This window comes from Coregonus lavaretus (genome assembly GCF_964263955.1).
Source record: "Coregonus lavaretus genome assembly, chromosome: 2".
Taxonomy (NCBI): domain Eukaryota; kingdom Metazoa; phylum Chordata; class Actinopteri; order Salmoniformes; family Salmonidae; genus Coregonus; species Coregonus lavaretus.
Genome location: NC_139989.1, coordinates 62,163,865 through 62,178,257, shown reverse-complemented (window position 1 = coordinate 62,178,257; position 14,393 = coordinate 62,163,865).

Below are 14,393 nucleotides of genomic sequence, written 5' to 3'. Positions count from 1 at the left end.
TTTCCACACTGACCACAGCTATAAGGTTTCTCTCCTGTGTGAATGCGCTGATGTCTATTCAGGTGTACTGATAGAGAAAAGCTCTTCCCACACTGATCACAGCTATAAGGCTTCTCTCCTGTGTGTATGCACTGGTGTGTAGTCAGAGTCACTGATCGAGCAAAGCTCTTCCCACACTGATCACAGCTAAAATGTTTCTCTCCAGTGTGTGTTAGCTGGTGTGAAGTCAGGTGGCTTGAATGATTGAAGCTTTTTCCACACTGATCACAGCTAAAAGGTGTCTCTCCTGTGTGTGTTAGCTGGTGTGAAGTCAGGTGGCTTGAATGATTGAAGCTTTTTCCACACTGATCACAGCTAAAAGGTTTCTCTCCTGTGTGTATGCACTGGTGTCTATTCAGGAGTACTGATCGAGAAAAGCTCTTCCCACACTGATCACAGCTACAGTGAGGGAAAAAGTATTTGATCCCCTGCTGATTTTGTACGTTTGCCCACTGGCAAAGAAATGATTAGTCTATAATTGTAATGGTAGGTTTATTTGAACAGTGAGAGACAGAATAACAACAAAATCCAGATAAACGCATGTCAAAAATGTTATAAATTGATTTGCATTTTAATGAGGGAAATAAGTATTTGACCCCCTCTCAATCAGAAAGATTTCTGGCTCCCAGGTGTCTTTTATACAGGTAACGAGCTGAGATTAGGAGCACACTCTTAAAGGGAGTGCTCCTAATCTCAATTTGTTACCTGTATAAAAGACACCTGTCCACAGAAGCAATCAATCAGATTCCAAACTCTCCACCATGGCCAAGACCAAAGAGCTCTCCAAGGATGTCAGGGACAAGATTGTAGACCTACACAAGGCTGGAATGGGCTACAAGACCATCGCCAAGCAGCTTGGTGAGAAGGTGACAACAGTTGGTGCGATTATTCGCAAATGGAAGAAACACAAAATAACCTCGGCCTAGGGCTCCATGCAAGATCTCACCTCGTGGAGTTGCAATGATTATGAGAACAGTGAGGAATCAGCCCAGAACTACACGTGAGGATCTTGTCAATGATCTCAAGGCAGCTGGGACCATAGTCACCAAGAAAACAATTGGTAACACACTACGCCGTGAAGGACTGAAATCCTGCAGCGCCTGCTAGGTCCCCCTGCTCAAGAAAGCACATATACAGGGCCGTCTGAAGTTTGCCAATGAACATCTGAATGATTCAGAGGAGAACTGGGTGAAAGTGTTGTGGTCAGATGAGACCAAAATCGAGCTCTTTGGCATCAACCCAACTCGCCGTGTTTGGAGGAGGAGGAATGCTGCCTATGACCCCAAGAACACCATCCCCACCGTCAAACATGGAGGTGGAAACATTATGCTTTGGGGGACAGGACAACTTCACCGCATCAAAAGGGACGATGGACGGGGCCATGTACCGTCAAATCTTGGGGAGAACCTCCTTCCCTCAGCCAGGGCATTGAAAATGGGTCGTGGATGGGTATTCCAGCATGGCAATGACCCAAAACACATGGCCAAGGCAACAAAAGAGTGGCTCAAGAAGAAGCACATTAACTCGAACCCTTAATGACTTGGAGAAGATCTGCAAAGAGGAGTGGAACAAAATCCCTCCTGAGATGTGTCCAAACCTGGTGGCCAACTACAAGAAACGTCTGACCTATGTGATTGCCAACAAGGGTTTTGCCACCAAGTACTAAGTAATGTTTTGCAGAGGGGTCAAATACTTATTTCCCTCATTAAAATGCAAATCAATTTATAACATTTTTGACATGCATTTTTCTGAATTTTTTGTTGTTGTTATTCTGTCTCTCACTGTTCAAATAAACCTACCATTAAAATGATAGACTAATCATGTCTGTCAGTGGGCAAACGTACAAATCAGCAGGGGATCAAATACTTTTTTCCCTCACTGTAAACGGGTCAGCAACAATACAGCTGCTATTAGCTAACATTAGCTTGCTTGTCCAAAGTCCAGCAGCTAGCCTCTGTAGCTAGCAAGCTAACACAAGTCAGCTGAATGCTAGCTAGCTAATGAACGGGCAAAGAAAGGTAGATAGCTATATTTGTTTATGGAAGGTTTGTTACACAAATAACAAAGGTAGCTTAGGTAGCTAGAGCCAGACAACAACAGCTGACCTCAACACAGAAGGTAGCTAACAATAGCTAGTTCATTTCCAAATGCCAATCCTACATAACATTAGGTAGCTAGAGCCAGACAACAACAGCTGACCTCAACACAGAAGGTAGCTAACAATAGCTAGTTCATTTCCAAATGCCAATCCTACATTTTTCCACAAAACATAGCTAGCTAGCTAGCTACAGTTGAAGTCGGAAGTTTACATACACCTTAGCCAAATACATTTCAACTCAGTTTTTCACAATTCCTGACATTTAATCCTAGTAAAAATTCCCTGTCTTAGGTCAGTTAGGACCTCCACTTTATTTTAAGAATGTGAAATGTCACAATAATAGTAGAGAGAATGATTTATTTCAGCTTTTATTTCTTTCATCATATTCCCAGTGGGTCAGAAGTTTACATAAACTCAATTAGTATTTGGTAGCATTGCCTTTAAATTGTTTAACTTGGGTCAAACGTTTCAGGTAGCCTGCCACAAGCTTCCCACAATAAGTTCAATGAATTTTGGCCCATTCCTCCTGACAGAGCTGGTGTAACTGTGTTTTCCTTCCTGCTGCTACTCTGTTCATTATTTATGCATATTCACTTTAACTCTACCCACATGTACATATTACTTCAACTACCTCAACTAGCCGGTGCCCCCGCACATTGACTCTGCACCGGTACCCCCCTATATATATAGCCTCCCTACTGTTATTTTATTTTACTTCTGCTCTTTTTTTCTCAACACTTTTTTGTTGTTGTTTTATTTTACTTTTTAATTAAAAATAAATGCACTGTTGGTTAAGGGCTGTAAGTAAGCATTTCACTGTAACGTCTGCACCTGTTGTATTCGGCGCATGTGGCCAATAAAATTTGATTTGATGCCATCTATTTTGTGAAGTGCACCAGTCCCTCCTGCAGCAAAGCACCCCCACAGCATGATGCTGCCACCCCCGTGCTTCACGGTTGGGATGGTGTTCTTCGGCTTGCAAGCACCCCCTTTTTCCTCCAAACATAACGATGGTCATTATGGCCAAACAGTTCTATTTTTGTTTCATCAGACCAGAGGATATTTCTCCAAAAAGTACGATCTTTGTCCCCATGTGCAGTTGCAAACCGTTGTCTGGCTTTTTTATGGCCGTTTTGGAGCAGTGGCTTCTTCCTTGCTGAGCGGCCTTTTAGGTTATGTTGATATAGGATTCGTTTTACAGTGAATATACAGTGGGGGAAAAAGTATTTAGTCAGCCACCAATTGTGCAAGTTCTCCCACTTAAAAAGATGAGAGAGGCCTGTAATTTTCATCATAGGTACACGTCAACTATGACAGACAAATTGAGGAAAACAAATCCAGGAAATCACATTGTAGGATTTTTTATGAATTTATTTGCAAATTATGGTGGAAAATAAGTATTTGGTCACCTACAAACAAGCAAGATTTCTGGCTCTCACAGACCTGTAACTTCTTCTTTAAGAGGCTCCTCTGTCCTCCACTCATTACCTGTATTAATGGCACCTGTTTGAACTTGTTATCAGTATAAAAGACATCTGTCCACAACCTCAAACAGTCACACTCCAAACTCCACTATGGCCAAGACCAAAGAGCTGTCAAAGGACACCAGAAACAAAATTGTAGACCTGCACCAGGCTGGGAAGACTGAATCTGCAATAGGTAAGCAGCTTGGTTTGAAGAAATCAACTGTGGGAGCAATTATTAGGAAATGGAAGACATACAAGACCACTGATAATCTCCCTCGATCTGGGGCTCCACGCAAGATCTCACCCCGTGGGGTCAAAATGATCACAAGAACGGTGAGCAAAAATCCCAAAACCACACGGGGGGACCTAGTGAATGACCTGCAGAGAGCTGGGACCAAAGTAACAAAGCCTACCATCAGTAACACACTACGCCGCCAGGGACTCAAATCCTGCAGTGCCAGACGTGTCCCCCTGCTTAAGCCAGTACATGTCCAGGCCCGTCTGAAGTTTGCTAGAGTGCATTTGGATGATCCAGAAGAGGATTGGGAGAATGTCATATGGTCAGATGAAACCAAAATAGAACTTTTTGGTAAAAACTCAACTCGTCGTGTTTGGAGGACAAATAATGCTGAGTTGCATCCAAAGAACACCATACCTACTGTGAAGCATGGGGGTGGAAACATCATGCTTTGGGGCTGTTTTTCTGCAAAGGGACCAGGACGACTGATCCGTGTAAAGGAAAGAATGAATGGGGCCATGTATCGTGAGATTTTGAGTGAAAACCTCCTTCCATCAGCAAGGGCATTGAAGATGAAACGTGGCTGGGTCTTTCAGCATGACAATGATCCCAAACACACCGCCCGGGCAACGAAGGAGTGGCTTCGTAAGAAGCATTTCAAGGTCCTGGAGTGGCCTAGCCAGTCTACAGATATCAACCCCATAGAAAATCTTTGGAGGGAGTTGAAAGTCTGTGTTGCCCAGCGACAGCCCCAAAACATCACTGCTCTAGAGGAGATCTGCATGAAGGAATGGGCCAAAATACCAGCAACAGTGTGTGAAAACCTTGTGAAGACTTACAGAAAACGTTTGACCTGTGTCATTGCCAACAAAGGGTATATAACAAAGTATTGAGAAACTTTTGTTATTGACCAAATACTTATTTTCCACCATAATTTGCAAATAAATTCATTAAAAATCCTACAATGTGATTTTCTGGATTTTTTTTCTCATTTTGTCTGTCATAGTTGACGTGTACCCATGATGAAAATTACAGGCCTCTCTCATCTTTTTAAGTGGGAGAACTTGCACAATTGGTGGCTGACTAAATACTTTTTTTCCCCACTTTAGATACTTCTGTATCTGTTTCCTCCAGCATATTCACAAGGTCCTTTGCTGTTGTTCTGGGATTGATTTGCACTTTTCGCACCAGAGTACGTTCATCTCTAGGAGACAGAACGCGTCTCCTTCCTGAGCGGAATGACGGCTGCGTGGTTCCATGGTGTTTATACTTGCGTACTATTGTTTTTACAGATGAACGTGGAACCTTCAGGCATTTGGAAATTGCTCCCAAGGATGAACAAGACTTGTGGAGGTCTACAATTTGTTTTCTGAGGTCTTAGCTGATTTCTTTTGATTTTCCCATGATGTCAAGCAAAGAGGCACTGAGTTTGAAGGTAGGCCTTGAAATACATCCACAGATACACCTCCAATTGACTCAAATGATGTCAATTAGCTTATCAGAAGCTTCTAAAGCCAAGACATCATTTTCTGGATTTTTCCAAGCTGTTTAAAGGCACAGTCAACTTAGTGTATGTAAACTTCTGACCCACTGGAATTGTGATACAGTGAATTATAAGTGAAATAAACTGTCTGTAAACAATTGTTGTCATGCACAAAGTAGATGTCCTAACCGACTTGCCAAAACGATCGTTTGTTAACAAGAAATATGTGGAGTGGTTGAAAAACGACACCAAACTTTGGGCAAATTGTCACGCTGCTACCTCACAATGCATGCAATGCGGTCGGCTTTTGCAACACTAGCCATATTTCACTGTCGGACACAACTTAAACTGTAGCTGAGAAAACAAATGCACATGTAAACAGCATATTGTGCACTGCTGTGAGCAAATGCATGCTGGCTAGCGTCAGGACAAACTCACCAGTTTCAAACATCCAGAATACATTCCAGTATGCTCCTTCTCCTGTCTTCTTGACATTGTTATCCAAATCGGTTTAGATCAACAGTGCCAAACTAACAACTCTGCCATTTGACCAGCTTGACTGTTTTTACAGCTCTGATCTGGATGTTGGACTAGCCCATGTGTTGGATATTTGTCAACAACTCTGCAGTGCACGCTATTCCAGTGGTGTGGCGCTTGGGGTGGGAGACAGGGCAAATTTCCCCCAAACCCTGATTGTATAAATGTATAGGATGCATAATTGCAATGCTTTAGGCTAGAAACAAGTTGTAAATGGCACAAGAAAGACCTGGCTCTATTGTACATGGGGATATGATTGTTTAGTTTCTATGGCTGAGTTATATGACCTTCAGGTATACAACCTTTAATTCAATGACAACCATTTTCCTTTACTTAGCTTTTAATGGGAATTGAGTCATATTTTACAATGCAAGACCGTCACAATCAATTGAGCTATTCACCTTCTGAAAACTGTAGAGAATTACCTTTGACTATCCATGGTCTAAACATACTTTAATAGTTAGTTCAAAACTGATTTGAGCTATTAGAGGGCAACAGTCAGCAATCTGACATCTAGAATTTGAGCTAGGTAGGCGCAGAAAATACTCTGAAAACTCAATTGCTAAGGACCCTGTTAGAAATCCGGTATATGGTACTCCGGAATGGCTTGACAGCTCATGACGAGAGGTTGGGAGTGTGTTGTGTATCTCCAATCAAGTTGATTTGTGAGTTTTCATCAACATTGGAGTCATAATGGCTTAGATATGATGGTAGGGAGATTTTAATTTAACAGAAATTCTGAATCCATGTGTGTTTTAGACATACAGTGGGGAGAACAAGTATTTGATACACTGCCGATTTTGCAGGTTTTCCTACTTACAAAGTGTGTAGAGGTCTGTCATTTTTATCATAGTTACACTTCAACTGTGAGAGACGGAATCTAAAACAAAAATCCAGAAAATCACATTATATGATTTTTAAGTAATTAATTTGCATTTTATTGCATGACATAAGTATTTGATACATCAGAAAAGCAGAACTTAATATTTGGTACAGAAACCTTTCTTTGCAATTACAGAGATCACACGTTTCCTGTAGGTCTTGACCAGGTTTGCACACACTGCAGCAGGGATTTTGGCCCACTCCTCCATACAGACCTTCTCCAGATCCTTCAGGTTTCGGGGCTGTCGCTGGGCAATACAGACTTTCAGCTCCCTCCAAAGATGTTCTATTGGGTTCAGGTCTGGAGACTGGCTAGGCCACTCCAGGACCTTGAGATGCTTCTTACGGAGCCACTCCTTAGTTGTGTTTCGGGTCGTTGTCATGCTGGAAGACCCATCTTCAATGCTCTTACTGAGGGAAGGAGGTTGTTGGCCAAGATCTCGCAATACATGGTCCCATCCATCCTCCCCTCAATACGGTCCAGTCATCCTGTCCCCTTTGCAGAAAAGCATCCCCAAAGAATGATGTTTCCACCTCCATGCTTCACGGTTGGGATGGTGTTCTTGGGGTTGTACTCATCCTTCTTCTTCCTCCAAACACGGCGAGTGAAGTTTAGACCAAAAGGCTCTATTTTTGTCTCATCAGACCACACGACCTTCTCCCATTCCTCCTCTGGATCATCCAGATGGTCATTGGCAAACTTCAGACGGGCCTGGACATGCGCTGGCTTGAGCAGGGGGACCTTGCGTGCGCTGCAGGATTTTAATCCATGACGGCGTAGTGTGTTACTAATGGTTTTCTTTGCGACTGTGGTCCCAGCTCTGTTCAGGTCATTGACCAGGTCCTGCCATGTAGTTCTGGGCTGATCCCTCACCTTCCTCATGATCATTGATGCCCCACGAGGTGAGATCTTGCATGGAGCCCCAGACCGAGGGTGATTGACCGTCATCTTGAACTTCTTCAATTTTCTAATAATTGCGCCAACAGTTGTTGCCTTCCACCAAGCTGCTTGCCTATTGTCCTGTAGCCCATCCCAGCCTTGTGCAGGTCTACAATTGTATCCCTGTCCTTACACAGCTCTCTGGTCTTGGCCATTGTGGAGATGTTGGAGTCTGTTTGATTGAGTGTGTGGACAGGTGAAATACTTATGTCATGCAATAAAATGCAAATTAATTACTTAAAAATCATACAATGTGATTTTCTGGATTTTTGTTTAAGAAATCCATCTCTCACAGTTGAAGTGTACCTATGATAAAAATTACACACCTCTACATGCTTTGTAAGTAGGAAAACCTGCAAAATCGGCAGTGTATCAAATACTTGTTCTCCTCACTGTATATGATATTGGGATTACTCCGAATAACACACATGGACATTTCCTATGGTCAAATATGGAATCATTCAATATACTGAGATATGTGACACCTTATTTTCTCTCTTCATGTTGACAAATACTGACTGTATACATTGCATGTGTTTCTCAGCACATTCAAGACATGAAGCTTCTCTTGGTTGAGGTCCATATATGGATCTTGATATGCTGAAAATAAGGAGGATTTCTGAAGCATTTCTAAGTTTTCAGCAAAGGCTCAATAATTAGACAAATATGAAATCCATATTTTTCTCTTATGCACAAATCATTTTTGGATTCCCTCCAGATATCATACATGGTTTGGCCAGATATTGACTCATTATATATCCTGTGATAGGCCTATGTGGACACCTTATTTTCTCAATATGATGACAAATACTGATGGTAGGCCTACATAGTATATTTTCTCAGCACATACAATGCATATTCTCTTGACTGAGGTCCACATCAGGATATTGATATGCTAAATAAGGACCATTTCTGATGCTTATTTAAGCTGAGGACATGATCAATAATTGGACAAACATTAACTCCATATCATTCTTTGACACTAGTTATCATTGTTATATTCCCTCTGCATAAAGGCGCGCAAACACATGATAAAAGCGCTAACTGGAAGCCTAGCAACAATAATCACGTATTTTCAACTGTCACATGTTTTATTTGGGCGCCACAAATGAGTGTGTAAACAGTGTGTGGTCGAACTGGCATCTGGAGAAACAAAGTGAGAAGGTGCTCAGAAAATGCCTCAAAGAGGTTAACAGGTGGCTTCAAAGCCTCTCAATGGCCAATGCATAGCATGAGCAATCCAGGGTTTATATACATCATTGGTGTAGCCTATGCCTAATTATTTCTCCCTGGTTCTGACTTCACCTGCTGGTTGTGCATTGCTTGTATCATCAATCTGTGTGCGATAGGCTAGTAGGCTACTTGGATGAAATTACCACCATTATTTATTTTGTCTAGCTGTTCAAATGGAACGCATGGATGTGGAAGATCAAAACTACACCTAGACATTTTATACACCACAGTTAGCATACTCCTCATAAAAGTAAACCAAACTTACCCGATCCATCGTGGAAGCTACTGTATTCTTTCTTCATTTCTTCAAATATAAAAATTGACAGCAAATGTGTACGCTACAGTTACTTTCCTTTTCAGTATGTTCAGATGAATAAAAGCTAGACTACACCTTTTTAAATATCAAAACTCGATTTAAGTTGTGACAAATAAACGTCTCATGTAGACTAATCTTACACCAGAAAATATCCTACAAAAGACTGTGGAATTTTATTTGGTTTGAAAACTCGATAGAGGATGGTAACAGTGGCGCAGTGGTCTTTGGCCGGCAGCGATGTGGGTTCGTTTCCCACGGGGGGCCAGTATGAAAAAAACAAAAAAAAAACATGTATGCATTCACTAACTGTAAGTCGCTCTGGATAAACTAAAATGTAAATGTAACAAACAACTTCCTGTTGATGCTTTTCAGCTTCTTCTGTGGTGTTTAAGAGGTGCTGCCACCTACAGTACATAGTCTTCAACACTTCTCTTCAAGTGGGTGAGGCTTTTTAGGTAGTCATTTATTGCTAGAAAGAAACTGTTTGTATTGCATATATATATATATATTAAATTAATGGCAAAAATGTAGGCTATATATCATTCATCTATTTAAACTGTAAATGATTAGGTGTATCACTTTTTTTGTTTCATCCTCAATGATTGTAAATGCATTATGTCCACCTGTGGTTGTTTTGTATTTAAAAAAATTGGCAAATTAAATTAAATTAAAATCAGAACAAATCTAAGGTATTTATATTAACAACAAAAACAGTTTATAGCCTCTGACTGGCTGTGGTTTGCTGGAAGGTGGCAGGCAGAATTTGAGATTAGAGAAATTCCTTGCTATTGTCTTTCAAATTAGCTCATGGCTAAATGGCTTGCCTAGGGCTTATAGCTGTCCTCTGAATGGAAGACGCAAAAGCAGCCTGCCAAGGGCTTGCAGTGATCCTATGAGTGCAGGCTAAGAAAGTTCTATTAGATCAAATAAACTAAACGTAGCAAATAAGCCATTCATTTTTTGGATGACCAAATTCAACACTCTTATTGACCTCCACACAAAAACACATTGCTTGGTTGGGAAAAACCGAACAAACGCCACCTTCTGGAAGAAGACATATTTTCCCTCGAGTTAGGCCCCTCTGCCTCTCCTCTCTGACAATTTTCTCTTTGAGAGTCCAGATATAGTTATTGGCTGAGGCCCAGTAAGAATTGCCTCCTAAATAACAGACTTATTACCGATACGCTATCTGTGCAGTGAAGCTGTAAAGCCTGATTTATGTTAAATCCGACCTCTGCAGTGGCCATACACAGTGGCGATTTCAGCATGTAAATCTTGGTGGGGCAAACCCCAAACATTTTTTGGGGATGCATGCCATCAAAGCAACAACACAACACTAAACAATATATTAATTGCACTGTTACAGTGACAAACGGTGCCCACAAACTATTAGGGCCTACATAAAGCTGTCCCAACAGCAGAGCTTTCTTTTCAGCATCATGGAGTGAATCCTTACCACGGCCATGTCCGGCTATCAACGGAGCCTTGTGTGGCAGCGAAGCAGTTCATTCAGACTCATTTACTGCCTTTTAAAAAAACATCTGATATGGCTGACTTGCTTAAACAAATGTGGTTTCTACTGACAATTGAGATGTACAAACTATGGCATAAGGGAATGAAAAGCGGAGGAGAGGCAATCCGTAATTTCGATTAAGACAATGAGCGACGTAGTAGTAGTCAATATAAAGAAGGACATAGTCAATATAACTATTTGTTCAGCACTTTTGAAATGTACAGCTACAGAATTCAGAACATGGGCCGTTCTTACAGTATTCTCCCTGTGCACCAAGCCAGACCTTAGGATACATAAAGGGGGTATATAAGCAGACAATGAAAGCTCTTACAATATTCGATGATGACATTTCTCTAAAACAGGCTATAGGCTACATGTACACCACCAAGTCAGAACAGTAGGCTAAGTTATGAGGGGGAACGGGACCAAATTATTAGGGAGAGGCACATAGGCTACTAACAGCTTACTACACAACATACACTTAGAATTACTTTCTTACTACAGGATACATATCTCCCTGGCATATTACATCATTTATGCAGCAGCATACAATACATTTTTGGACTCATCTTCTTGTGCTGTGCTCACTTGAACAGGAAGGTGGCGTGATGGTCCTTCTTGTGGGCATATTTTGCCATCAAAGTCTGGCATTCTATGGATTTATGGTGCTTTCAAGACAACTGAAAACTCTAGAAAACACAAGGTCGAATCATGACGTCAGTGATCTTCAGGTCAGAGCTTTAGAAAGAGGCCCGAGTTCCCGACATGGAAATCCGAGTTGGATGCCCGTTCAAAACGTATTTTCCCAGTCTGAGCTTGTTTTTTTCCCCGAGTTCCCAGTTCTATTGAACTCACGGAAGTAAAAAATGTCCCAGTTCTGATCTTCCAGTTGTTTTGAAAGCGGCAGAAGTCGTGCTGGATTGAAAGCATGGCCAATGTATTCAACATTTTCTGGCCCATGATGTTGTAAGTGAATGTCTATCCTTTTAAGCTTGGAAAAGAGACTCTTAAACCCAGACTTGGACCACACATCCTCTCCACTGAATAGCAGGCTAGTGATTGCTTTGCAACGCTTGCAGTTAGCCACTGATTCATTCCAAACCACTCATTGTTGAATTTGCGATTTCCAAATTGTTGTGTAATGTTTACGTTTTATCTATCATTTCTCGTCATATGACAAGGATTGAAAAGGATTTGCAAGTAGATTGTTGACTTCATTCATGATTTTGACTTCTTGTCTAGTTTGCTAGATAAGATTTTGAAAATATGATGTTGACATGATCAGTCCAATCAAAGCTACGGTATGTATAATGTGATTTGACATAATTGTATCTGTGGCCAATGACCATGAGCCTTCTTGGATGGGCACGTCCAATGTAAATCTATGGCAGCACCCAAGTGGCTTGAATTTTTGAGCTCTCCCTGTAGATTTTGCGGTGACCTAAGCTGTGTTTGAATACACACGCTAACCGCACTAACCGTACTATTTGTGACGTAAATTGAGTATGTAGTATGTTTATTAATCATAGTATGAATATAATTAGTATGCCAGAAGTTCCCGGATGTCGTACCACATTCGCCAAAATAAGAAGCATACAAGCAGTGGACAATATTTCCGTACTTTTAGGGCCCATAATGCAATTCTTCAGGAAATGGGCGTGGCTTCACAACGTTTTCAGGTTTGAAGAAAATGGCGGAAAATGTACAGCCGATGTCTGAGAGAGGATACAAATTCATTGCTAATTATGACAAATGTTAAGAAAATGCGCAACACGGCGCAACGAGAGAATATTACCAAACCCTATGCGCTGTATTTTCTGCTGGCTGTCCCTCCATCACAGAAAGCACTGAGCTAGGCTGAAACACCTCCATTTTGGGGCTGCCTTACTCAAGAAAGCAAAAAAGAGACCATGTTTGTATGCTGCTTTATTAACTCAATGATTTTTTTATTTTTTTTACGCATTGTTTGCAAACTGATATGGGACACATTGATATCAAAATAAAATGCAAAACAGCCAAAAAAATCAATTAAAAATTACATTTATTTCCTGCCCTGAATTGCCCTGGTCGCCACTGGCCATACAGCAGTTACTGCGATGCAGCCTCTACAGAAGTAAGGCATTCGGATATTGTCTTGTTCGGTGTCATGGCGTTTGCACATTTTGTTTGTGCATGCTGCCACCTACTCTGCAGTGGAGGGTGTTTTCAATCACATTACATGTGACACACACAAAAAAAGAACATTTCACCACCAACCAACCAACCCTACACCTATATCTCATAATATAAATATATATACAGTATCAGTCAAAAGTTTAGACACACCTACTCATTCAAGGATTTTTCTTCATTTGTACTATTTTCCTACATTGTAGAATAATAGTGAAGACATCAAAACTATGAAATAACACACATGGGATAACCAAGATAGTGTTAAACAAATCATAATATATTTTGCCTTTGCCTTGATGACAGCTTTGCACACTCTTGGCATTCTCTCAACCAGCTTCACCTGGAATGGTTTTCCAACAGTCTTGAAAGAGTTCCCACACATTCTGAGAACTTGTTGGCATATTTTCATTCACTCTGCCTCCAACTCATCCCAAACCATCTCAATTGGGTTGAGGTCGGGTGATTGTGGAGGCCAGGTCATCTGATGCAGCACTCCATCACTCTCCTTCTTGGTCAAATAGCCCTTACACCGCCTGGGGGTGTGTTGGGTCATTATCCTGTTGAATAACCAATGTTAGTGGGACTAAGAGCAAACCAGATGGGATGGTGTATCGCTGCAGAATGCTGTGGTAGCCATGCTGGTTAAGTGTGCCTTGAATTCTAAATAAATCAGTGTCACCAGCAAAGCGCCCCACACCATCACACCTCCTCCTCCATGCTTCATGGTGGGAACCAAAGACACGACGGTTTGAACCAAAAATCTCAAATTTTGGAATCATTAGACCAAAGGACAGATTTCCACCGGTCTAATGGACATTGCTTGTGTTTCTTGGCCCAAGCAAGTCTCATCTTCTTATTGGTATCCTTTATTAGTGGCTTCTTTACAGCGATACGACCATGAAGGCCTGATTCACACAGTCTCCTCTGAACAGTTGATGTTGAGATGTGTCTGTTACTTGAACTATGAAGCATTTATTTGGGATGCAATTTCTGAGGCTGGTAACTCTAAATAACTTATCCTCTGCAGCAGAGGTAACTCTGGGTCTTCCTTTCCTGTGGCGGTCCTCATGAGAGCCAGTTTCATCATAGCGCTTGATGGTTTTTGCGAATGCACTTGAAGAAACTTTCAAAGTTCTTGAAATGTTCCGGATTGATTGACCTTCATGTCTTAAAGTAATGATGGACTGTTGATTCTCTTTGCCTATATGAGCGATTCTTGCCATAATATGGACTTGGTCTTTTACCAAATAGGGCTATCTTCTGTATACCAACCCTACCATGTCACAATACAACTGATTGGCTCAAACGCATTAAGAAGGAAAGAAATTCCACAAATTAACTTTGAACAAGGCACACCTGTTAATTGAAATGCATTCCAGGTGACTACCTCATGATGCTGGTTGAGAGAATAACAAGCGTGTGCAAAGCTGTCATCAAGGCAAAGGGTGGCTTCTTTGAAGAAGCTCAAATATAAAA